At 46.7% G+C, this 27,013-nt stretch overlaps 1 long non-coding RNA gene across 4 annotated transcripts; it reads right to left on the bottom strand.

Moving 5' to 3' along the window:
* Positions 1 to 16,646: 16,646 nt before the first annotated feature.
* Positions 16,647 to 20,557, bottom strand: LOC123160936 (uncharacterized). Of its 4 annotated transcripts, none has more exons than XR_006480467.1 (6): positions 19,920 to 20,557; positions 19,108 to 19,276; positions 18,280 to 18,359; positions 17,883 to 18,130; positions 17,716 to 17,799; positions 16,647 to 16,919 (listed from the first exon to the last, which is right to left on the bottom strand). It is a non-coding gene; the product is annotated as an uncharacterized lncRNA (long non-coding RNA). The 4 variants fall into 4 exon arrangements; XR_006480465.1 differs by having other exon boundaries at positions 18,280 to 18,379; XR_006480466.1 differs by having other exon boundaries at positions 18,280 to 18,412.
* Between the last annotated feature and the right edge of the window lie 6,456 nt (positions 20,558 to 27,013).

A 27,013-nucleotide genomic window follows, 5' to 3' on the forward strand; every position in this document is an offset into this window, starting at 1 on the left:
TGTGCGGCACTGACGTGGCCTGACAGGCGGGCCCGGACCGTCAGAAAACGGTTTAAAACGCTAGCAGTTGGCAATTTGGGTTTTTTGAGACAACCGATGAGAAAAGTGGTAGGTATGAGTCACAAACAAAAAAGTGGTGGTTTTTTGGAACCCTAGCACGAAAAGTGGTAGTTTTATGCTATTCACTCTAACGCATCAGATGGGGAACAAACACGAGGAAGGAAGGGAGATGGGCGATGTGGATGGGATCTCACACTTGAGAAGATAGGCGAACGACTGGCTCGCGTTTGATTAGAGATGGGAATGTTGAGCTCATCCATGGCGGAAGGGGATGGCAGGAGGAGGTAGATGACGACGGGCTAGAGTGGATAAGATAGAGGAAAAGGAGTGGCTGCGAGGAAGCGTATGAGCAGAGGCTCATGTACGGGATAAGAATTGAGAGGGATAAGCGACGGTGGGCCATGTGGGCAACGCTAGCAATGTGACCATGTGGGCAACGAGCGCGTCCTTTGATAAAGTGAAATCGTACGACTCACATGCGACCGGCCGAGCGTTCCGCCGGTGTGCCGGAGGGAAACATTTCCCTTTTTTTAATTACGCCTAGGTGTAACATAGCTTTATAGAAGGCAGAATTATAAGTACAAGAAGACAATCACTCGCTGCGAACAACGAGTGTAGCACGAACACCACACACAAGCATGTCCAGGGACATCCACCAATGACCATACAACACTACAAAGCACATGCGCCTGCCCTAACAGATAACAACACCGCGTCTCGACCCACACTAACACCTCCGAAGACTAACTGCTTCGTTGAACTTCGCTTGTCGATGCACCATCCACCCTCAATGCCGAAGAGGAAGTGGCAGGTAAATGGCAGGACTTGCTCCAATCTGAAGAAGACACCATCTTGGATGCATCGGCGATGGCCATGCATAGCGCCCTCGGGAATCAAAATAGGACCGCGGCAAACACCGAAGAAGAGTAGCGAGGAACAAAGCCATATCTCCAAACACGATGCTCCCAACAAAGGAGCGACGTCGAGACGCCGCCAACGTGCCGATCCGACTGAATCAAGGCTTTTGCCCGGAGACAACAACCAACTCCAGACGAGCGACGGAAGTGTCAAAATGACCTCGACGACGCGTCCAAGGAGGGGGGTCACACCCACGGGTGCCATCACCGCCGGCCCGGCAAGAGCCGTGCAAGATTTTCATCCGACCATCGCACATCTCCACACCTCGAAGGAATTGGGCAGGACCGTCCAAGAGGCTACACACCGCCACCACCGCAACACCTCACCATTGTAGCTTCATAGCCAAGGACCACTGACAGTCCACACAGCAAGGATAAATGCCGCCACCAAACACCTACAACTTGGCAAAGGAACCGCAACCACCGAACTCCTCCAGCAAGGATCAAAACCGCCACCGAAGGCTATCATCCGTTCCAAAGTGACAGCCTTTCGACGATCCAGCACCAAGCCGCGGGCAACTCCCACACGGGCACCACTGGAAGACCACCGCCGCTCACCACATAGCCTAGAGGTGGCCCGGACGCTCGCTGCTCGCCAGGAACTCCATCCTAGCATAGCCATCGCAGCTCCGCCACCAACCTGGATGGTGGTTCGTGCCGCCGCCTCCAGTATCCGCCACTGCCACCAGCCCGCCTCACCACACCGCTATTGTCCCTGCCAAGACCGCCGCATTTCCACGTCTCCCGCTGTGCTTCGTCGTCAGCCACCACCACACCGGCACCCCAACGCAACCGCCAGCATGACCATCGTGCCTAGCAACCGTGGAGGCCCGGCGTCACCACACCCGGGTCCCGACCGGCCCAGATCCAGATCCGTAGAGGGCGATCAAGACAGAACCGAGACCTCCGACCGTCGTAGCCGCAGGCAACACCGCCGGACGGAGCTCCATCACCCCCGCAGCCACCGCGCCCTTGTAGCACCACGCGCCGATGACACAGCACCGCGCCATGGTCAAAGGGCAGGGAGCCGTGATGAGGAGAGGCCCCAGCGCCGCCGGCTTTGCCCGGCAGTGGCCCTTGGCGGTGGGAAGGGGGAAAGGAGGGAAGGAGGTCGGCTGGTGGCGGGGATCTGGGTTCCCCCATGTCACCTCAAGGAGGGACGCGGGGGTCGTGGGTTCCCTCCGTCTTCTTTGGGTCGCCGGTAGGGGCAGGCATCCTCCGTGCAGCCAGACTGACAGCCAACGTGCCCTTCACCCCCTGCCTCCTCTGCATGCACATGTCGTGCCCTGCCCTGCCCTGCATACCACTCAAGCTCACTCCATGCATGCATGCATGCAGTGCGACGCAGGAGGTCCTCATCAAGTCCCGTCGCCTCAAACCTCGTCGTAGCTCCCTCCTAGCTTGATTTTACAAAAGTCTGTAGTTTAAAAAAACATCCTTGGAATTTTTTTTAGAGTAACTAGGGAATTTTATTCAAAGTTCAAGACATCCGAGATACAAGCAATGTCTGGGAGATTCCCTAGCCACAAATGGCGACCCGCCGAAAGAGACGCAGCTCCTTTTGCTATCAAGTGGGCCTCAAAATTATTATCCCTGCGCTCAAAACAGAATGAAACAGTAAGAAAACTATTCCTACTAACAAGAATTTCCTTTATTATCGGAGCATAAACCAGTGATGCATTATTGTTGTGTTCGAGATCACCTCAGGGCAGTCCGAGGCTATCACCAGCTTTTGAAGATTCAAATCCCGAGCTAGTGCAAGAGCTTCACTGCATGCATGCGCCTCCAGACTCGCTGGATCAATTAGGCCATCAAAACCACAGCTGAAGCTCCTAGATACTTGCATGTGCTATCCCGACATACCGCAACCGCTACTCCTCTCTCCCCCAGAGATGAAACTCCACCGTCACAGTTCAGTTTGGCCGCATTATGTCCCGGTGGAAGCCACACCTTAGCCCTAGGGACCGGACACAGAGCATTGTTTCCTCGCGTGGTACGAACGGCAACAATGTCCAGGTCTTCTAGGAATCGTTTTATAAAGCACATTGTGGACAGTGGGCTCTGAAACTCATCCTCGTGATTTTCCTTCCTCCGTGCCCACCAGATCGCCCACATGGTGACCAGCACGCAGGTAATATCCTGCTGACTTGTAGATTCAAAAAGCCAATATAACCAGAGTCTTGCATCATCGCTTCGGTTCGATGTCACATGCTCCAGCAGTTCTTCATCCCCAAGAGCCCAAACACATCTGGCCATGCGGCAACTAAGTAGCGAGTGCCGCCAAGTATCATTCTCCGATCCGCAAATAGAACACCGAGGATCATCCGCCATGTTCCTGTCATGTCGTACTTCGCCTGTCGGGATCGATGTATGTGCTAGCCTCCATGCAAAAACCCTCACCTTTGATGGAACTTTCACCTTCCAAAGTTGAGACCAAGACTTTTTCTCTACTGAAGTATTGGAGTGCCCCGGTCGGTGTTCCAACCAATCCTCTCGTTGGAACTTGATTGCAGCAAGCATCCTATAAGCCGACCGAACAGAAAAAACACCCCGTTTATCGTAGTGCCAAGCCCAAAAATCGTCCTGAACCGAGTGCTGAGAGGAATATTAAGGAACACCTCGACGTCAGGAGAAATGAAGTGCTCATCAATTTTTGAGTAATACAAACACAGTGGGAGCCTCTCCGGCAGTCTAATTTCTCAAAAAAAAATGAAGTGCGCATCAAGAGCTCGCCTGTTCCATACCCGCATGATAGGATTAATCAGATCCGAGACCAATGATGGAGGGTTTATTGATCGAGCACACAGCGGCCGCGGGTTATAATCCCTCGGCCACCAGTTATCGTTCCAGATATTTGTGTCCTGTCCTGATCCAATCATCTTAATTAGCCCCAGAGCTAGCACATCTCTGCCTTCCAAGAGGGAATGCCACACTTGAGAAGGCGCGGGCCCTAAAGTTGCTTCCAGCAGGTGATCATTGGGGAAGTACCTCGCTTTGAGAACATAAGCACTTAGCGAATCAAGCTCATGTAGCAACCTCCAAACTTGCCGCGCTAGTAGGGCGAGATTAAAAAGCTCCATATCTCTGAAGCCCAAACCACCAATGAATTTCGGCTTTGTCATCATTCTCCACGAGACCCGCGTTGTTTTCCTCTATCCGTCCTTGCAACCCCACCAAAACTTGCGGATGATCTTATTGATATGTTCACACAACCCCCTTGGAAGCTTAAAACAGGCCATTGAGTAAGTTGGAATAGATTGAGCCACAGATTTGATAAGTACCTCCTTCCCTCCTCCTGACAAACACCTCTCCATCCAACCTTGCACTTTCTTCCAAATACGATCTTTTAAATATTTGAATGAACCCTCCTTGGCCCTGCCCATGTCCGAAGGCAAACCAAGGTATTTCTCGGACAACGATTCAGTATGAACAGCAAGAATGTTTTTAATGGTGTCATGAGCAGAAGTAGGAACACCCTTACTGAAAAAGATGGATGATTTCTCCGTGTTAACCCGCTAGCCTGAAGCATTGCAATAAGTTCTCAAGAGCTCATTTATGCGTGCTGCACTCAACTCATTTGCTTCAAAAAAGAGTAGGCTATCATCGGCGAAAAGTAAGTGATTGACTGCCGGGGCATTGGGTGCCACTGAAATTCCACGTACACCTCCTTCCCCCTTGAGCAAACAGGAAAGCCCTTCGGCTACGATCAGAAAAAGATATGGCGATATTGGATCCCCTTGTTGCAACCTGCGGGTGGGCCTGAAAACATCCAAACTATCACCGTTAAACAAAACAGAGAAAGAAACCGATGAGACACACCTCATAATTGTCTAGGTGAAACAAGGACTAAACCCCATTTTTAGCATCACTGCCTTCAGATATGCCCATTCCAAACGATCCTAAGCCTTCATCATATCACGTTTTAAAGCACAGTATCTATTACCCTTAACCTGCTTGGTTTTCATGTAGTGTAAAGACTCATAGGCTGTAATGAAATTATCTGTAATGAGACGTCCAGGGACGAAAGCGGACTGCTCTTCGGAGATGATCTCAGGGAGGATAGTTTTCAGCCAATTTGCTAAGACCTTTGAAGCATTCTTATAGATCACATTACAAAGACTTATTGGTCGAAATTGTCCTAAAACTTTTGGACTTGCAATCTTGGGAATCAAAACAATGAACGTGTTATTAATTTCCTCCGGTGAATCTACCCCATCAAGCACTCTGATTATCATCCTTGTAACTTCATCACCACATAAATCCCAATGTTTCTGAAAAAAGTGTGCGGGGAAACCATCTGGGCCTGGGGCCTTAGTAGCAAATATCTGAAAGAGGGCATATTTAACTTCCTCCTTGCTCTAGCTTGCATTCAAACGAACATTCATCCTACCATCCACCCTTGCAGGGATGTGTGACAAAACTTCCTCCATACCAATAGTACCTTCAGACAAATATAAGTTGGAATAAAATTCAGTTGCCATGTTTGCTAGCTCATTCTGATCTGTGCAAGTGGTCCCATCCTGGCGATCTAACTTTGTGATTCTGTTCTTTGCTCGCCTAGCACTCGCCTTTCTCTGAAAAAAATTCATGTTATTGTCCCCCTCCGACAACCAGGTGATGCGTGACCTTTGTCTTGCCATGACCTCCTCTCTGTAAGCAAGCTCGATCATACGGTCCTCTACCCTCTTCTCTTCTGCAGTAGGACCAACTCTCAAGGGATCCGCCCGAAGTGTGGCAAGTTGTCGTCTCAGGGAACACAGCTCGTGACGAACTGATCCAAAAGTGTATTTGTTCCAGTGAGTCATAGTCCTCGCCATGGTGTGAAGTTTTGTTGCCAGGTCAGATACTGACACCGCTGGTCCCTCACCATTCCAAGAAGACTCCACCACATCTCTGAATCGGCCATCACTCTCCCAGGCACACTCGTACCTGAAAGGTCTTTGCATGCCGAGCCGTATATTTCCTTCCTCGACCTTGTTCATAAGAAGAATTGGGTTGTGATCGCTCTTGACTGTGGTCAGATGCTCAACACTAGCAAAAGGAAACATATTCGACAACCTAGGTGAGGCAAGAGCTCTGTCAAGGCATACTCTACAGAACTGTCCTCCCATCACCCGTTTTTCCCATGTCCAATCAAGCCCTTTGTATCCGAGATCGGCTAGGCCGCACACATCGACCGCTTCTCTGAACCCTTCCATTTGAGCACTATCGCGGGGATTGGGACCCATCTGCTCTTCTTGATGCAGAATTTCATTAAAGTCCCCAATGCATAACCATGGAAGAGTACACTCACCTCTCAACCTTTTCATAGTGTCCCAAGTTTTGTACCGCAAATTTCTGTTTGCCTCGCCATAGAAACATGTAAGGCGCCATTGCTCCCCACTCCGATAAGATACCCAAGAATCAATGTGGTACTAAGAGAAATTTTTTATTTCCAAATTATCATCCGACTTCCAAAAAATACATAAACCACCACTTCGCCCATTGCTAGCTACTGCAAAACTACTCTGGAAACCTAACGAAGCCGCCAAACCTTCCACTCAATTCTTCGTGATCTGGGTTTCAACGATGCAAAGAACCGACGGTGCACTAGCCCCCACGAGATTGCGGAGCTCATGTACTATCGCTGGATCACCAATCCCGCGACAGTTCCAGCACAATGTCCTCATCAGGCCCGGCGGCCCTCCTCAAGGGAGGCCGCCTCTATTGTTTGATCTACTAAAGCACCTTCTTCTCCATCCTCACGCCTCCTCTTCACAATGGGGACCTTCTCCGGGGTGGATATCACAGCACTTGTGCTTGCCGCTTGAGAACCCCCTTCGATCAGCATGACAGAACCGGCTACCCGTCCAGCCAGATGATTGAGCTGTTTCCCCCGAACGTTTAGAGTGCCATCCGCCTCAACCAGCCTCTTCCTCGCTCCCCTTTCCCCTAAACTTCCCAAACCGTCTCCCTGACCCTCCACATCCATTTGCTGCGATCCAGTGGGTTGCACCCCTGCTCCAGGTTCCCCTCTCCCCCTACCACCCATCGAGCCTCTCCCTCCTCTACCTCCTCGATCCCCCCTGCCTGCATCCCAACCTCTTCCCCTACCACCTCCATCTCCTCTACCTCGTCCTCCTACACCTTGGGATGTAGGTACTTCAGGCTCCCACAGCAGCCACTCACCCCACTCAAATGAGTTTGGATCATGTATCCCATCACCATACTCATCTGCAACATGACCCAGCTTACCACAAGCAAAGCAAAAATCCGATAGCTTCTCGTAATAAACACTCTATCTTTTATACTCCTTCAAGGTTATTGGAACAAAATGGACAAGCGGACTATTGACATCCACATAAACCCTCACCCGCAGGGTACTAGCTGGGTTGATTCTCCCCTCATTCATTATCATGGTGAAAGGTGGATCACCCACTTTAGCTGCAACCTTCTCCGCTAGCTCTTTCCTTCTTGTGAGCCCATCCGGCAGCCCCTTCACCCTCGCCCATACCGGAATTTTATTGAGTCTATAACCTTTGACGTCTGAGAATCCATCATACTCCTGGATCACCACCGGTGCCCTCCTAAACAGCCATGGCCCTCCGTCCATTATCCTCCTCCAATCGCCTAGACAATGGCATTATACCAGAAACAAATTGGGCCCCTTGATATTGAACGTCACCTCTTGAGCCGCCGACCATGCATTACGCATTTGAGACAAGAGCACAGCGTGGCTAAAGGGTTTCGTAGCATGGACTCGGAACAGGGCAAGCCAATGTACATCCTTAATCAGATCGTCAACTTCCGCTGAAAAATCCAACTCTTCCTCCTCCCTTCCATGGAGCTTCATCCCCGCAAATTGGTCCTCGAAATCATGTTCGGGCCCATGATAATCTCCAAACTCCTCTTCATCTCCTCCGAATTGGTCCCGCACGTCCTGCGACCTGTGAACAAACCCATCCCTACGCCTGTACTCATCCGTAACCCCCTCCTTCGTTCCTCCCAACCCGCTCGGCCTTCCTGCTGCTGCCAAAGCTTCCGCGGTCGCCATCTCTTCCTCCTTGCCCTCTAGCACCTGTTGTGTTGAATCCTCCATGCACAACTCTGCGCGTGAAGGGAGAGGGTAGATCTCACCCGCGTCCGGAGCAGTCCGGTCCTCCAGTGAGATTTTACGTGGACTCCAGTGCGGCGGCGCCGGAGGATAGGTGGAACCCTAGAAACCCTAGGGGGGAAAACCAGCACAAAAAAAACATCCTCGGACGAGAATGTGTGGAAGCACATCAACAATGTTGGTGTCTACACGGCCGCCACGATATACAAGGCCCAATTCGTGGGCATGTTCCTATCTCCGTTGGATAGCATGGTCTGGAAGGCTTGGGCGCCATCAAAAGTGAAATTTTTCGCTTGGTTGGCTTTGCAAGACTGGATTTGAACCGCCTATAGGTTGGAAAAGAGGGGTGAGACAATTGTTGGCTTTGCCCTCTTTGCGGAAGAGTCCAAGAAATTGGGGCACACCTCTTCTACATATGCCGATCCACCTTGAGGTTCTGGAAGCTTGTGGTTAACAAACTGGGGCTGGCGCACATGAATACATTCATTTGGTACCTCGATGGATCCGTCAAGTAATGGTGGACGAACACATCCGTCGTGAACAACCCCGATAGAAAGGCGATGGCTCCCTGACCATGATTGTCTCTTGGACTATATGAAATGAGAGAAAGGCGAGCATCTTCCGTCACAAGAGTGCTCCACCGCAAATTTTGCTAGCCAATATCTTAAATGAGGCCAAGTTGTGGTCCATCACGGTTGTATTCCAAGAGTAATTGCCATGTGGTGTTGGTGTGGTAGTTGTAAAAACCTCTTCTCTGCTTAACTAATATATGAGGCAAATCTGCCTCCTTTTAAAAAACATGATATTTTTAAGGCAACAACATTTTTGGACCAGGACAAACAAATTTGAACACAAACAATGTTTTTTGCAATTCCAAACATTTTCTGAAAAAGGTGATCTGATTTTGTAAAACTGTGAACATATTTTTGATTTTTTTTTAGTTCTGATCATTTATAAAATTTCAATATTTTTTGAAGATTTCATCATTAAAAAATATTATTGAAAATACAAACAGTTTTTAAAACACGTTTTTTAATTCCAAATATTTTCTTAAAAAGGCGACCAATTTTTGGAAATCATTTTTTAGATTCGAATTGTTTAGAAAATTATTAATGTATAAAAAATAGGAAAAATAAACATAGAGGACGGCATAGTACACCTGTGCGAGCACCCAACACTTTCGACCCAGAGAGCGGCACATAGGGTTTTCTTAGCCGGCAGCAAAGTAAACAAAGTCTGCCCTAAAAAAAAGGTAAACTGAACAAAGAACCCCGCTAATCACTTGTGCGAATTGAAGCTGTGGGCACCGCAGCGGTGCTACCATGTCTGTATATTCAGTGCGCGCAATTTTCTAGGAGTATCTCAGCTTCAGGATGGATGATGCACATTTTTTGCTCACCGTCACAGCCACGCACATCCCTCCCCTTGCTTTGGTTCCTCCTCTCGCTGACGCATGGCGGTGTCCCACTCCCCGGCATGTGGCTGAAGGTCGCGTTCTCAGGGCATCTCCAGCCGTTGGCCCTCCCAGGACGCATACAAATTGTCCCCTGGGGCGAGCCGGCGATACACTCGGTGCTGAGGGCAGTTTTGCGTCCAGTCGTCGCCTCCAGCTCGTCCCCAGGCGTCGAAATTGGTCCACCCTGTAGCCCAATTTCGACGAATAAACGGCCCATATGAACGAGAATAGGCCCATATTCGGCATGGTTTCGCCGTGTCTCGGCGTTCAATTATCAACACAATTATTCCTTATCACATATTTCATCACAGAAAAATCAAATACTTCAACAAAATATTACAACAACAAATAGTTCAATACAAATTATATAGTTCAACAAATAAAAACTCGTATTTCAACACGGGGCGTCCCCCTTGAGCCTCCATATGTGCTCAATCAGATCTTTCTGCAGTTGATGATGCACCTGTGGGTCTCGGATCTCCTGACGCATACTGAGATAGGCAGTCCAAATTGCCGGTAGCTGGTGATCAACTTCGGCTAGAGGACCCTGCCTGTAGTATGGTTCAGTGTCAAACACTGAGTCTTCTTGCTCGCTCTCGATAATCATGTTGTGCAAGATGACACAGCAAGTCATGATCTCCCACATTTGATCTTTCGACCAGGTCTGAGCGGGGTACCGAACAACAGCGAATCGAGATGGAATTCACAATCCTGAGGAAGAGCTTTCGGCTCATCCGATAACGGCGCCGAAATGTTCTCTCGCCATGAAGTGGAGCATCGGCGAAGTAGTCGGAGTAGAGCATGCAGTAGCCTTGCAGACGATGCCGGTTCTTTGCTTTCACCCGCCCCAGCGCCGAGCCACCTCGACACGGCTTTTCATTACTCGCCAGCAGCTGGGCGAGGGCGGCGAGCACCATCAGATGCTCTTCTTTCTGGACGTCGGCCGCGGCTTCCTCCTCCAGCAGCACGGCGAGCTCTTCCTCCTCATCCGAGTCCATCGCCGGGACAGTCAAAACGCCGAACACCTTGCGCTCGGTGGGCGTGTACCCGCCGTTAAACCGCGCCTCCGCGGCCGGAAACGACGGCCGGAAACGCCCAGCTGCTGCGGGAGGGGCTGCCGCGGCGAAGCGCTGCTATTTTCCGGCGGGGAATGGCTATCTAGCGGAGTAGGCCGGCGGCCGTCGCCGGGATATAGCTAGTGGTGGCCGAGGGCGCGGGGGGTGCGAGGCGAGTCGGGGGAAGAAAACCTTGACTTTTCCCCTGTCGGTGTGGGCCAGGCGTGCTTTTCCCTAGCGCCGGAGCCCCCAACGGCTCCCCAGCGCGCCGGGTTCGGCCTGTGACCGCCGAGCGGAAAAAAGGTCCGAACCGGCGATTTTCGGCGTCCTGGGGGCGCGACTGGGCCGTTTTTTCGGCGCCGGCGCCGAAAAAGTTGCCTGGGGGGGCCTGTTGGGGGCACGGCTGGAGATGCCCTCAGTTCCCACTACCATTGACATTGTTTGTGAACTATTCGCAAAAAAAAAGACATTATTTGTGAACTAGTATTAGTAGAGGATAGGATGAGAAGAATCTCATCAACCTCCGTAACGCGAGGTACAGCTAGACCACTGGAGAATTGTTACCATATCCTGATTCACCGTATCCGTCCAGTGCTGTTTGCATATCAGGATTCAGGTTCGGATAGACCAGTGGCAGGCTGGCGGGGCCATATGCACCGCAGCCATGTGTAGGCGCTGTGTCGTGCCGTGAGTAAGTTAGTTTAGTTGGTTTGATTCACTCGCTTTCGGTTGGGCTTCAGGACAAGCTTTGCTCTGCGTGTGCATTGCGTGGTACTCCACGGCACCCTAAATGATTGGGAATTTGGGATTAACGACCCAATAACAAGGCGTAGCGGATCCTCAAAAAAAATAAAAAATAACAAGGCGTAGCATACCGTACGTACCACGGCACCAGTGGTGGATGTCAGTTACGCGCTTGGTTGACTCGGCGACGCTGGCTGGCTTTTTTCTTTTTGCATGGTAACTCATTCATATCATAAAGATTAAAGTACAAGTCACGTAAGGACCGACATGACAAAATTGAAAAGATAGTAAAACATCTTTGAGCTTGACATCAACGCCCATCACCTGCCTCCGGCACCACGACAGCAGCCACCGAAGAAAAGAATGATGGATCACCTCCTCACCCGAGCTCGACGCGGCTCCATCGCTGATATGCAGCTTTGCGGACCTCCAAGGTGGCTCACCAAAAGTGAAGCCCTTACCGTTGAACGAGTCAGACCGGGGCAACACCCCGGACACGCCATCGAACTCCAGATCTGGCACCCCACGGCGAATAAGACATCGCGGAAGAAAATCATACCTGTCATCCACGAACCACGTACCCAACACATGTTCCGTCTTCCAGATGTCGTCGATGCAGACCACAATCTGCATCCGCTCCTGCACTACCTCCCAAGCTCCGTGCCGACGCTGGAGCAAACGTCGTCGCAACGGCGGAGCCCGAGGACACAGGTCCACCACGAGGATGCCGCCGCCCTGACGCCATCCTTGTTTGAACAGACTGGTTTCCAAATTCATCCCCAACCATGGGACCAATGGCCTTGTTAAGGAAGGATCCGAAGAATCTTTATTCAGCGCTGTCATCGTCGCCGCCGAAACAAAGACGATGAACAGTCTAAAAATCTAAACTACGAGGAAGTAAAAACGATCCACACACGTGGATCCGACGATCCCCCTCACCACCGACGACCGAGGTCGCCGGCGAAGGGGAGCCGCCGGAGGACGACGCTGGAAGATTGGGTCTCCTGGCGGCGGCTAGGGTTCCAGCCGCCAGGACAGGAGGAAAACGATTCACGTCGCAGCAAACCAATGTACACACATGATTCGACGCTGGCTGGCTAGAAAGCTGCATCCTACGTGTACAGGTGTGCTCCATCCGTGTTCCCATGCAGCTGGAGGCTACAACAAGAGCATGATGCTGTCAATCAATCTCGACTTTGGACTTAACTAACTGCCGTATCATCAAAATTAGGTCAGCCCGGCCATCTCCCTACCGTGGATTGATTTATTGTAATTTATTTATTGTTAATCGCAAAAAGAAATGCAGTGCGTACGGATTGGCGTACACATGTACGGTGTGTATGCGTGCTCTAGGAACTCTTGCTCGTCTCCCTCACAGCCAGCTCCGATGACAGTGGCTGTGGCCGGCGACGACGATGTTGGCCGATGGGTCCAAGGTGAACGACCAGTTCAAGGAAGCTGCTTAAGGTCTTGTACAATCCAAGACATTTAGGGGAGATACTTATAATGAAATAAACCATCGTTTCTTTAAACAACTATGCATGCTTGAAGTGTAGAAGGCAGATGTTTAATTAATTAGCCGTCTCTCTTGTAAAAATAGACACTAGCTTCATAACACTCGGTTTATTTTTCTAAGCGTCTTCCTACGCTTCTATTATTGTACAGAGCATTATTAGACTGAGCGTGAAGCTGACCGGGGATATAGAGCTCCAAACTGAAACCAGAATACACAACTAGTGTAGACCACAAACGTCGTCACCGCATGATGCCGGCATAATCGCACACGAGATGAAACTGAAAGTCCAGTCGCCGCGGTGTCTGCAGTTACTCCCCTTTGATTAGCTAATTTGGCTTGTCTAAAATTCGGTGCGAAGGTACTGCTTTTCACCTACTAAACATGCATATATGTGCAAGTTGTTAGGCTAGCTACATCAAGAATTAGGCAAATCTCGACACGGTCACATGCCAGCCAAAGCATTCACTCACATCTGACTAAGCGGCGTCATCTTCTTCTTCTTCCTCCTGGTCGTTGCATGCGTGTGAACAGGAAGAAATGCTTGACCAGTGCATGTGCCGTACAAGGACAAAACCATCGGAAAGCAACGGCAAAACCGTTGATTAGTTTGACGGGATTGGCTAATTGGGATGAAGATATCTTGTATTTTTAAATAGCCCTGGTCCATCATCCAATCCAACCTGTGAACTTCATCCAATCATCCAATCCAACCCGTGAAGTTCAGCTTCTTGCCTTGACTGTAACATGAACATGAATCATTTGCTTGAACAAGAATGCCTCGACAATATAATTGTCATGGCCAATAACAGTGTCCTAATTGCGTGTGGTGAATGCGGTTTTAATTTCGGTCAAGATCTTCAGCGGAACATTGGAGAACTTGGTAAGAACATGCTCGTCGCGATCGACCGATGCACGCATGTGTGACCGCTGACCAGTAGCCTAGCTAACTGCTGGGTGATTTTCGTCGGTCTTTGAGTGTCCGTTGATGTCGATGCACAAATAAATTCCAACTTTTAACAGAGCTTGACTGAGTTTTTTTGCGGGGAGCATGAGTCTGTCCACGTAGCATTCAATATTACTCCTTCAAATTCTATCAACACGTTATTTGGGATGTGATTAGATGAAATAGATTCAGAAACGGCGAGACATATGCGTGTAGGAGTGTGTGCTTTATTATGGGCAGTATGAAACTGCAGGAATGATTTGGTTTTTAACAAAACAACAAATATTCACTTCTTGCAGGTTATTTTTCGGGCCACTTCATTGATCCGTATGTGGTCGCTACTCATTCCGACGGATGCCAGGGAGCGTATGGTTACTGGGTCTATCCGGTGGGAGACGGTAGCACGGGCTATCTTCAACCGGTTTGGATGACGGTCATGTGAGTTTAGTTTCCTATCTTCTCTTTTGCCTGTCAGTTGTGTCTATCCTGTTATTATGTGTTTTTGCTCTATGTGAGCATTTTTTTCATTTTCAGACTTGAAGACTTTGTTGAACCTTTGCTTATTAATAATATGGCCGTATGCATCGTTCTGATGCAGATGCCGGGAGTTAACCTCCTTTTCGGGAAAAATGAGCGAGTTAAAAATGACAACATTGCTATCGGTAGGCGGTAGGAACACACACACACACACACACATATTGTGTGTATATATATATATATATATATATATATATATATATATATATATATATATATATATATATAATATGTAGGGAAAATCCATCCTACCACCCAGTGGTAGTTACCCCACATATCTCATATACTATCATGTGGTACTATATATACTATTTTATTATTTTAAGTATGTTCATATACTATATCTAAGATATTTCAAAGCAAGTTACATGAAAAAATTGCATATGAGCCCATAGCTTTGTTATATTTGTGGAATACATACATATTTTTACGTAAAAAAGAGCATACTCAAAACATGATACATACTACCTAAAAATTAGTATATATACTACCTAATCATTATTATATACTACATACTACACGTCCACACTCTCGGTTTCGATAGATATTATATACAACATACAAAATGCAAGTGGTGGTAACTACCACTGCTTGTAGGAAACATTTGTCATATATATATATATATATATAGAGAGAGAGAGAGAGAGAGAGAGAGATTGTTGAGGATAGATTGGGCTTAATTCTTAATTGCTGACTAGAAGAATATCGGATCATCTTCCAGTCGGCCTCCGTTCAGGTGGGTGATGGTCTTTGCACCACTTTCTGGGAGTCAGCTTGGCTAGATGGCATAAGGCCCAAAGACATTGCTTCCAAAATTTACGACATGTCCAAAAAAAAATTGTTCAGTTCACAAGGCATTGCTTAATGACTACTAGATCTCCCAGGTGAATGTTGCTTCGGGCATCTCCTCTGAGCACATTGTCCAGTTTTGTTGCTCTTTGGGAAAGACTCGCCCACATCCAGCTAAACCCGGACATGCAGGACTCCATCACTTGAAAACTCACTACTAATGGTCATTACTCCGCAGCCTCGGCATACATGGATTGGTTTCTTGGCTTGGTGAACACGAATATGAATCAAAATGTTTGGAAGAATTGAATGGCCCCAAAGTGCAAAATTTCTGCTTGGCTTGTCATCAACAATAGGATTTGGACGTCTGACAAGCTTCAGCGCCGTGGGTGGGCGAATTGCAACCTATGTCCGCTATGCCAACAAGTCTAGGAATCAGCGGCCCACCTTGTTTTTCAATGTCGGTACACCATTCGAGTTGGGGGCATGATGAAAGTTGGGCTTGCACTCCATGATGTACGGCCCAATGAGTGGATTGTTCTGGACTCGGTTAAGGATTGGTGGAGTGAGAATGCCAAAAAGCAAGCTCCGTCAAGAAGGCCGCTTGTCTCATCGATGATGCTTATCTCCTAGGAAATATGGAAGGAATGAAACACTAGAGTTTTCTACAGCAGTGTCGTTCCTGTGGGAGTGTTGGTCGCCAAGATCAAAGAGGAGTGCTCTCCCAGGAGCCTTGCGGGAGCAAAGCATTTGTGAAACATTATGCCGCGAGATTCATGGACTGTATTCCGGCCTCTAGCCTTCAAATGTAAACCTTCTCTATTAAGAAATGAAAATGACAAATCTTTTGCCTCATTTAAAAAAATCCATTTTCATGCCAATACTACTACATACATACACCACTATGCATGTACTACCTAGTAACATCACTATTAATCGAGCACCATTGTACGGGCCATCAGCTAAACTGTACGATAACACCACATCCACTAATCATCTATTTAGAATCTGACCGAGAGTGGTTAGTTAAAGAGGAACGGTCATGTACACTACAAGAATCTTGTTAATCCATGACGGATTCAATCTGTCACAGAACACTGGAATACCATCATGGAGGGAGGCCTGTGACGGACTTAGAATCCGTCATGTATATCGCGTCATAATTTGACAACTACACCATCATGACGGATCCTGACCGTCACAGCTTAGTCCACAAGCGCGCCCAGGCCCGGGCCTCTGTGACGGACTAATCCGTCAAGGATTGACATGATGTGGCAGCAACATGGTTCTGACATGGCATCTGCGTGGCACCAGCATGGGTCTGACGTGGCATCTACTTGGCGCCAACATGGCATCCATGTGGCACCAGCATGGACTTTAGCCCAATAATGTTTCAGCCCACCTATTTCTGTCTAGCCCGGCCCAATATCCTTTTTTGCTGGCCCAATAAAGCCCAACATGAAAATCTGGGCTTATTATATTCACCCAATTTAAAAACAATCCATTCCATCCATCAGCCCAGCTAGCACAACAAACTTACACAACTCAATAATTTTTATTTACCAAGCCCATAATTTGGCCCAGTTCACAAATTCCCAAGTTATTTCATCCATTACCATTTCTAAAAAAATTCGTCCATTACAACAAGGATCCTAGATGACATCACTAAAGCCACATTGGAAACATTTACAAACATATATAAAAATATAAGTTCATCCAGTAGTACAACAAGTATGTATTGGCCTTTTGTGAAGAGCGAGGTGAGCCTCTCCACAAGTTCTTCCCTCACATCTGCAAGAATCAATCTTCCTGCAACAACAATTAACAAAAACAATCAATTAATTTGTTGAGGAAGGGAAAAAAATATCAAGTGCACAAAATTCTTGTCTGCTTGGGTGGTGCCAAACCGCCAATGGAAACAATGTCAAAATTGCATAGTTGTATGTTATTTTGGGTCTCTATTTCATATGACCTGGAGTAAGTCTCTGAATATGTTGCCATCACATGGTAATGCGTACTCAGCTTAATCAAGCAATATACCATTCGATTCCCTTCTCATGAGCTGGTCTATAAATAATCAAACCTGGGTTTAAGGCATTGGTTTCTGTTATGTTTGTTTTTTCAACTATGAGGTATGAGTATTAAGTATTAGGATAGCAATACCATAAATTATGCTACTCTAGTGTAGGAGGCGCGTCTTGGCATGCATCCGCAGACGACCAACTAAGCTACCGACTCGACTTACTCAAGCTCAATCAGCCTGGTGGAGTGCCTGAGCCAAGTGTGGAAGCTTGACGTGTGTCCGTGCACAAGCTGTCTGTCGCTAGGCTTAAGGAGCTATGTATGTGAATGTGATGTATTTCTATCTTTTTTTGTCGGCAAGGTGCGCAATTTTGGACACTCCAAGCAACTCGGTGTCTTTTTAAACTAAAAGACACAACCTGATAGGAGAAACACTATTTGGATGCTCTAGCTCTATGAAACCTACACTGTAGGACTACTTCAGGAATAATCCAAGCAAATACAATGAACCAAACCACCATGGCTGGAAAGAGAGGGGAAAAAAGAAGGGTGCAGAGAGTTAAAAGGTAGCAAAAAAACAAACCTCAACTGGAGGATTCCATTTCAGGCAAGTCTGGAAGCACCGGCCCAACCAATCCCCATGTTCATCCTGCAGGAGACCAAAATACTGCAAAGAGATGCTAAGGCATTAACCAAAATACTGCAACAAAATCATCTAAATAATTGAACCTGGGCAGGATGATTTCTCACCAGCCAAAGGACCAATCTGGCAAATAAAATATTGATTGAGAGAAATTGTATGCGGCAAGGGAAGCCGCCGCTGACAACAGCAATACTGTGATCACATACTTCCTTGCCAAATCGCACATGTGAGGACCATCGCGTGTGCCGCTGTCAGACAATCTCCGTACCTAAAGCCCCTTAGTTCCACCTCAGAACTTGTTCTTTAAGTTTTCTAGGAAAAGTTGTTCTCCAGCAAATTCAGTGTAATTCAATACCTACAAACACAAGTAAGCACATCAGAAAATAAGAATACCTGGCACATTTGTGTGGCATCCAGAATTCAGAATATATGGTACATATGTGAATCGCATGAAGCATCAAGGGAAATGGATTAGAAAGGAAAACATCAAAGAGGAACACACACCTTAAAATCGGATGCAAGCTTCACATCATGTCCTAGAATTAGGAAAGAGATCTCATGCTACTGCATGCTTGCATCATATCCTAGATATGCATATAGTTTGCTGTCATGGAAACAATCAATACGGATAATTGTCCTGAAAGTTTCTTAGCATTAGATTAGATGTGATATCAGGTTTAGTCAGATTTCAATCAAAGTTGTGTACTGAACCAAACTGAACCAATAAGTAGTGCACACTAATAAATATTGAACATCCAGTTTCAGTCAAAGCTGTACAATTGCAAGTGTCAGACAGATTTACATGAAGCTAATTATCTCTTACAAAAAAAAAGTTTTGGGAATCAGTGGCGTTGCATGGATGGATGCACACTACTTGATGTGTTAACTATCTAGTGATGAAGATGCCTGCATATATGGTCATACATGTATGTAAAAGAAATGAACACCTTTTACAGCAACATTCCATGCTTGGTTACTAACTGAACGTGCAACTTCATACTTCACTACTGCTCATCTCTGGAACTGTGCGTGTGTATCTTTAAAACATTTTGTGCTTTGTTTTCTCCTACATTCCAGAAAGTACAGAGATTGTGCTGGTTCTTGAACCATACAGAGATGCCCTAGTTACAATTGTATCAAGCAATTTGCTTGAACCAACAAGTAGTACATACTAATGAAAATCGAACATCCAAATGTGATGCTTCGGTTTCAGTCAAGGTTCAACCAAATCGACACATACAAACTGAACCAAGACCTGATTTGTTTCATATATAGCTGCACAATTGCAAGTATCATCCAGATCCTGGGTAGGGGGAGAGAGGGGAAGCTCACCACACTAGGAGAGCAGGAGGACACAGTTGTCGGTCCACGCGCTGGAGGATAGGAGGCCTTGCTGCTCCACCTCCTCTGACCAAAAGAGCTCGTCGGGGATGGCCGCGTCGAGGAGGACGACGTCCAGCACGCTGCCGGATAGCTAGAGAATGGGGTTCAGGGGCATTGCCTGCGCGTTAACAAACTTTAAGACAACCTCAAAAATATCAAATGCGTCGAGCATGGCACATACCCCAGCAGCATGGGCTCATGTCTAATGTATGAACTATTCTTCAATTATTTCTAAAGAATATATATTCTTTAATTAGTTTATCATTACATAGTGTTTTCCAATTACCATGCTCACTAATGGAAAATTACATCTTAAAAGTTAATTGTACAAGCAAGTCGGCTCAGGTTTCTGTACGAACAACACCATGGCCATGGTCTCTGAGCTACAGTTATCCTATGATATTAAATACTTCTGTTATAGGAAAAAACATATAATCTAGATGGACTACATAGTGAATCTTGGGATTAATCCTTTTTATTAATTGATCATTTCTATTTTGTTAATATCTTGGACTACACATGGACAAAAAACATGACAAGGATTTATCTGTTTGCAGATTGAGGACACGACCATGACATACAGACTTGCATTCTCTAACATGACATACCTTCAAGGTCCAGAGTACCAAGAAACATAACCTATCTAGTACACATGTACCCAGAAATAACTAAACCGATAACCACTTACATCACCAACGAACTCCGACCAATCGACTAACCCTGCCGTAGGTAAGATTAGAGCTTATAGGGGAGGAGCTCACCCACGGAGATGATGACAAGGAGCAGCAGATAAACGCAGGGCAGGAGGGCCCTGGCAAAGCAGAGGAGGCAGCGCCCGTCGCGGCAGCAAAGCCGGTGGCCAGCTCCATGGCGGCGGCGCCCCTGTACACTGCATCTATCAGCGCCATGTGTACCTCACCGTAGCTCGCCGCCGACTGAAGATGGACCCGTGGCTGCCGCACAGGACATTAGAGACTCCTCGTCGGCCTTGATTTGGTTCAGATGGCCAGCACATCATGGGGATCGTTGCGGCACGTGCGCTACTCAACTGCGACCCAGGGAGGCGGACTGATCTGCGCCGGGAGGTAGGGGACGGCGTCGACTGTCGTCCAGCCGCGGCAGTCGGACCCGCCGCCACCGCTGCCGCCGCAGCTCGAGGGCGTGATCTGGAATGGCGGTGGGGGCGGCTGGTGGCTGTGGCGGTGGGAAAGATGGGGAGGGGCGAGGCATATAGAGGGGAGAAAAGAGGGCATCGATGGATCGGCACATGTAAGGCCTGTTCTGCGGCGGCGCCGGCGTGGAGCGCACGGAGGAAGATTGGTGGAATGGTGGCGGCTGAGGGGACGGGAGGAGAGAATGGGGAATTAGGGTTAGGTGTGTGTGTGGACTGTGGAGCTAAATGGGCTGGCTCGAAATTTTGCCACCCGGCGCGTTGGCCACTTCAAATTTTGCATCTCCGCGCCGCTCACTCAAACTTCACACGGGCCCTTTTCTTTCCAATTTCTATATATCGTTGAATGACTGACTGATAAGTGGGCCAGATAAATGGACACAATCGACACATTAGCAGAAGCCATCCATGACGATTCAGATGGCATATAAAGAAAGAAAAAAGAGAGGTAGTTGGTCAATGCGTGACGGTTTCCATGACGATCCCTGAATGTCCGTCATCTAGGGGCTGCCATTTTGAGGGTCGTCCGCATCTTGCTGGTCCATGACGGTTTCCATGACAGTTTCCAAGAACGTCACCCGAAATCCGTCATGGATTAACAGATTTCTTGTAGTGGTACCCTCCAAAGGCAAGTGGGGGATGGAGGGTCGGAGACTGACATCAGGCAGAACAGAACGAAGACACCCATCGGCACAAACAATGAAATAGAAAAAAAGGAGGACTGACATCTCCTCCTCCTCCTCCTCCAAGAAAGAAAGTTAGAGTTCGTGCCTCTCGCCGGCGCCGGATCATGGAGGCGTGGTGGATCCTGGCAAGAGCCGGCGGGAGGGCTTCGTTTTTAGTCTTTTTTTCAATCTTGTTAGAGTTTGTGTCCTACTCGGGAAGGCGAGACGGCGGCGGCTCCCTGAAGATGGAATAAAGGTCTCGCCGCCTAGCCCCCGTTCCGGCGGTGTGTCTAGTATCGTTGGTGGCGTGTGGAGGTGTGTCTCCGGCAAATCTATCTTTGGTGGATTTGCTCGGATCTCGTCGTTGTTCGTCTATGTTCGTGTGTCTTCGATTTGGAACCTTTCGATCTACGTTATTTTTCATCAGAGGCGGTTGCTGTTCTGGGGTGCTGGTCCTATGGGGCCTTAGCACGACGACTTCCCGACTGTCTACTACAACAAGTTGTGCCCGGCTCCGGCGATGGAGGGGCGATGACGGCGGCGCACCTTCGGCTCGCTTCGGTGCTTGTAGTCGTCGCTAGGTGGTCTACGAATCTGGATGTAATTTTTATTTCTGGTATTCGTTATACTGTCATGATTGAAGATGAATAGATTGGAAGTTTTCCCGCAAAAAAGAAAAAGAAAAAAAGAGGACTAAAATATGGTTGGCCTGACAGCGGAGTCCACGAGAACGGAAAACTTGAACAGGAGCCCCGGGCGACTCCTGCGGCACCACCCGTGATTCCGGACTGTACGGCACGGGTCCCTGCACGGCTAGATGGGACAGTTCTGGCATAATAAACTATGCAGAAGGGCTGTTGGTACGTAGGAGTACATTATACGTACGGGGCGCCTGTACCGTACCGTAGCAGCTGGGTGGAGCATCTCTGCACCTGCGCGAGCTCGTTTTGTTAACTGAATTTTCTACTAGAGTACTACGGTCTACAGCCTACAGGCGAGGAGAGGAGAGTTGAGCTCGCATGTGAGTGAGCATCATGCGTGCCTGCATGGTGCAGAGCGAGGGACTCGGTCGTCCCAAAATATAACTCGAACCAACTGCCGAACGCGGCATCAAACCAACTGGCTGGCTCGTGTGATGCTAATTCCATTTGTTTATGTGCAGGAGTAGTACGGACGCAGAAATTTGCTTTACTAGTTATGGCTACAAATTATAGGGTGTCGCGTCCACAACAACGAGACTGTACGCGCTTTGCACAGGACACAACTTGGACGAGTATACGTATTTTATTTTATAATTATTAAAGAACCGCTAGTGCAAACAGCTGCGCCATTGCAAAAGATATAGAATTCAAGGACAAAATAATGCCACAAGGGGAGAAAAGGTCCATTGATTGAGTGCATATGCGAGCCATTTTTCCGCGACACGAGCGAACTGCCACCGATGGAAGCAACAGCCACTGGTACAGTTGGGAAGTGGTACGTGATGATCATGCATGCGTGCAACGGAGAGACGGTCGATGGGTCGGTCGGTGGAGCAAGCGGCCGCGATGTATCGGTGAAGTCATTATGGAGGTGGTCGAGGCGCAGACACCGTCGCGAAGGACCGGGATGCTCCTGGGTCGACGACGGGGTGTGCGCGCGGCATACAGCAAAGTGGTGGATGACAGCGCCGCATGGAAACCTAGGGCCGGTCGAGAGATCCACTGGTGCATGCGATCGAGCTGAACCCGCGCGCGTCGGTCCTCGGTCCGTCGGTGCTGTCTACGCCTTCCTCGACCCGGCATGCATGCCACCACTGATCCACGCCAGCCAAGCTAGCTCGCTCGATTTTTATGATCAGCATACACACCAGTCCTCCTACTTGACTCTGACTGTAAAAGCTGTGCCACCTCATATCTTTCCGTACTGCGGCTTTAGATATGCTCCACGTTCGTCCCAACTTGCACGGCAAGTGGCGCTCGCCTTACGCGCTCCGACTAAGTGCGCTGCGTGCGGGCAAACACGTACGCGCCGTGCCGTGAATCCCGGAGCGATGCATGCGAGGGCTGCGGAGGAGGCCCCAGCCGGCCGGACCGTCGTGGGGGCTCGTCCCGTGTGGACGTGCATGGCTCAACAGCTGGACAAACACGCAACCCCGTTCACTCATGTCGGGTCGCCATGCCATCTTTCTCCTCGTCTCTCCTTTTCTGACCGACGCTATTAAAAGCATAGTAGTAATACACTGCTATGCGCTTCCTGCATGCATGCACGCACATGCATGGATTAAAAACGGTCGGTGCTCCGTACGCCTACGTGATACGGTACAACAAAGTGGCAGAAAACCATGGCACGGCTCGAGCACAGCGATACCACTTGGATCCACTTGAGCATCGTATCCGACTCTCCATCAATGAGATCTTGCGCTCACGATCGCCTCGGAAGCCGCGTGCCATTCCGAGACCCCGGTCTCGGTCACATGGAGTGGGAGACTGTGCATGCTGTTTTAAGGTAGAAAGTAAAGAACGAGAGAGTTTAAATGAAAGATGATCCATCATTCTTTATTGATGATAAAAGTGGGGTACTTATATCCAGCCGGAAGTACACATGATGCTTAGCGGTCAAATAAGGACATACTTACTTGAGAGTCAAGGAATTACATAGTTGCCTTGAGAGCCAAGGAAGTACATGGTTGCTTGAGAACCAAACAACCTATCTAATAATTAATTTAATCCTAATTAGCTTAATTAATAAGCAACTATTCTATTCTTAACACTCCCCCTTGTACAACGCCTCTACTTTGGTATCCATCATCTTGATAAATTCTTTGAATAATCTTCAATGCCTCCTCCAAAAACCCTGTGGGAAAAATATGATGAGAATAGTGCAGATATGTTGCTAAAACTCCTTTAAACCCAGTGGGAAAAATAATAAGGAGAAAATGATGCAACATATAATGATTATTGTCTCTTGATAACTCATACGAGAAAAACCTTTGAAGAAGAAGAAAAACCATCAATGAGTTTAGAGAACAATTAATATGTCTTGAGTACTTTCTTTAAAAATATCGATAGGGAAAATAGAAAGTATGACGTATGATCTTTGATAAGATATTGCCTCATTAAAAACCATTATGAGAAACTTTGATAGAAAACTCATAAGGGAAAAGAGTGCGATATGGTATGCCATTGAAAACTCCTTTAAAACCCAGTGGGAAAAATATAAGGAGAAAGTGTATGACATATACGGGCATTTGTGTTTATATTGTCTCGTTAAAAATCTTTATGAGAAACCATTAGGGAAAACTCATGAAGGGAAAAAGAGTACAATATATGCAATTTTAGGATTATTAATAGGTTATAGATTTGGAAAATTACTCCCCCTGAACTTTTCAAACCTGGAGAATGTGTAATACAAAATCCATTGATATGATCATGACATTATGAATAATCTGTAGGATTTTCAAAGTATGTTGTTTGCATATTGTTTCCTCACTTTCTATAATTCGTGAGGATAAGTAATTTTCGAGCAATGTACTTTACGATATTGCTCTTCATATAACCTGTAGTTTTTGAGTGACACAAGTGGTAGCGTCTTGAAAAATCAAGTTATGTGATTCTGATGAATCTCAACCACATTATTTTGAGTGTGGTTAATCATTCTACTAAGCGATGCATATTTTGCTATACTTTTATATAAAGCAACTATGTCAGAATAATAACTGGAAATCGCCATAAAAGCCCATTTAGATGACTTCCATATGAAGGCTATTCCAGCAAATTCAGTCATTGATATGGCATTATTGGGATCAAAGAAAGAGCCAATATCATTATATCATATCATGGCCATATCTTGTATTTCCTGATGGAAATATCCAAGATTTATTGTGAGCTTGAGATATAAGCTGATATTTCTTATATCGACCATATACCTTTTGTTGGGGGTTGCACTCGGAACAAAGATAGGAAATATAGTGCCAGGCCTAACGTAGTTTGCAATTATATAAGTGCTCTGACATTAGTGAGATATAGAACTTCAGGTCCTGATATCACTTCATTAACACGCCTAGGTATGAATGGATTTGTACCCTATCAGGGGTACTATGACCATATTACATGTCTTTTATTGACATGATATATCCACGTTGAACTTTTCGTATATGTTTTGGATATATGTAGACTGATATATGTATTCTTGAGAGAATGCTCAAGTTGTAAGCTTAAGCTAAATTTGGTTGAATCCAAATATTCCGTCTTGAGATGATTTTATGTATTTTTAGGTCCTTTAGAGACATTGATGATGAAATCATTGATATACACTGAGGTGATATAATTAAGGAAATCAAATTTCGGATTTCTTTATTAAAACACATAAATAATCATCATTATTCGAGTAATCCTTTTGAAGAAGGAACTCATTTAGTCGGTAGTACCATATGATTTCCGACTATTTCAAGTCATGGAGTGACTTATGAAGTTTTACACAAAACTTGTTGCGATTTGATTTTTGGATTCGGAAGTATAAGCCCTTTAGGAACTTCAAAAAAGATTTCCGAAATGAGTGACTCATATGAGTATGTAGCCACTTCATCCATCAACTGCATGGATAATATTATTATTTTTATTGCCAATGATATTCAGTATCGAAACATAAATCCACCCATACCAAGAGGGTATGTTACATCATAATTGATGTCGGGTCTCTGCGTGAACCCTTTTGCTACAAGCCTCGCTTTCTCACCACCTCGTTGACTTTGTCTATGAATGAGAAGTTTTTAGTATTCCATATGGAAGATACTTAGGAGGAGTAGGTATTACTGCGGTAAATACCACTTATTTGTTGAGCGAGTGCTATTCTTCATTACTTGCTTCCTTTTATGTGAACCAATATGAGTGCAAGAGGCACTCTACCATGGATTTTGGTTCTGGGCCCAAAAGGTTTTAGCAATTTGAGAAGAAATATATGTCGAGAAATGTAGTCTTTAGTTTATATGATCCTGGTGGAATCATTGAAGTTTTTGGATAAAATATTTATTCCTTTTTAACTCCTTGTGATTTCCTACAACAAATGGAGTCAAGGTGTTTCGATGTCCCCGCACCAAAAAAAGTGTGCACATTTATGCCGGGATTTGGATGATGAGCATTCAGTGAGGTGACTTTCAACTTGATGTTGAATTACATTTACTGGTTGAGGATTTGATTTCCTCTGTTTCCGCAGAAGTATATGAGAAGTTATATCTCATCTTGTCAGATTTTCTCCCCCTCTTGCTCTCATTTGGGGAGAAGAGTGGTTTATCAGGTACCTCCACTCTTTCTAACACTTTACTGTAGGAATATAGAATTTTAGTAACACCTTGTTATCAGTACATGTATGTGGCAAATTTGCAATGTGTTGCAAATATATGATTCTCTAAACTTCTAGTTTAGATTCTTTGAGTACGTGGATATAAGGATCATTTCTAATTTATTTTTCGACATCCTTGTGGTACTTATCTTCCCCTAATGCCGAAAAATATCCTTATTGCTGATGCAATCAGCATACGGGCTATGAATAGTTTTGATTGACGGATAAATTGTTATTCCTCACATAGATCCCTAATTTCCTGTGAGGGCCCATTGATGTATGCCAGAGTGGTGATATCAATACGTAACCGAATTACCGCAGATGAGAAATACTTTGTAGATTTCCACGTGATTACTACAAGGGGAAGTAGTATGACATACAGTTGGTATGATTTAGATCATACTTACGGTGTGTAAGGCCGTATGTGTCCAGCAAGAGGCTGGTAAATTTACAATTCTTTAAAAGTGGTCATGTAATTCATTTAACTCTCTTTGATAAGAAATTTAGCCACACCATTCTGGGTATGTACATAAAGTACTTAATGCAAAAAAATGCTCATTGAATGAGTTCAACAACATTGTACATTTGAATGGGTTTATAGATCCTGTTTTCAGGAGAATTTGCTCTTACTTTGATAAGTTGAGCAAAAAAAATTAGTAAGATCATGCATGGTTGTGTGTGATAAGAGACACACTTAAAA

Source organism: Triticum aestivum, chromosome 7B, assembly GCF_018294505.1.
Source record: "Triticum aestivum cultivar Chinese Spring chromosome 7B, IWGSC CS RefSeq v2.1, whole genome shotgun sequence".
NCBI classification, from domain to species: Eukaryota; Viridiplantae; Streptophyta; class Magnoliopsida; order Poales; family Poaceae; genus Triticum; species Triticum aestivum.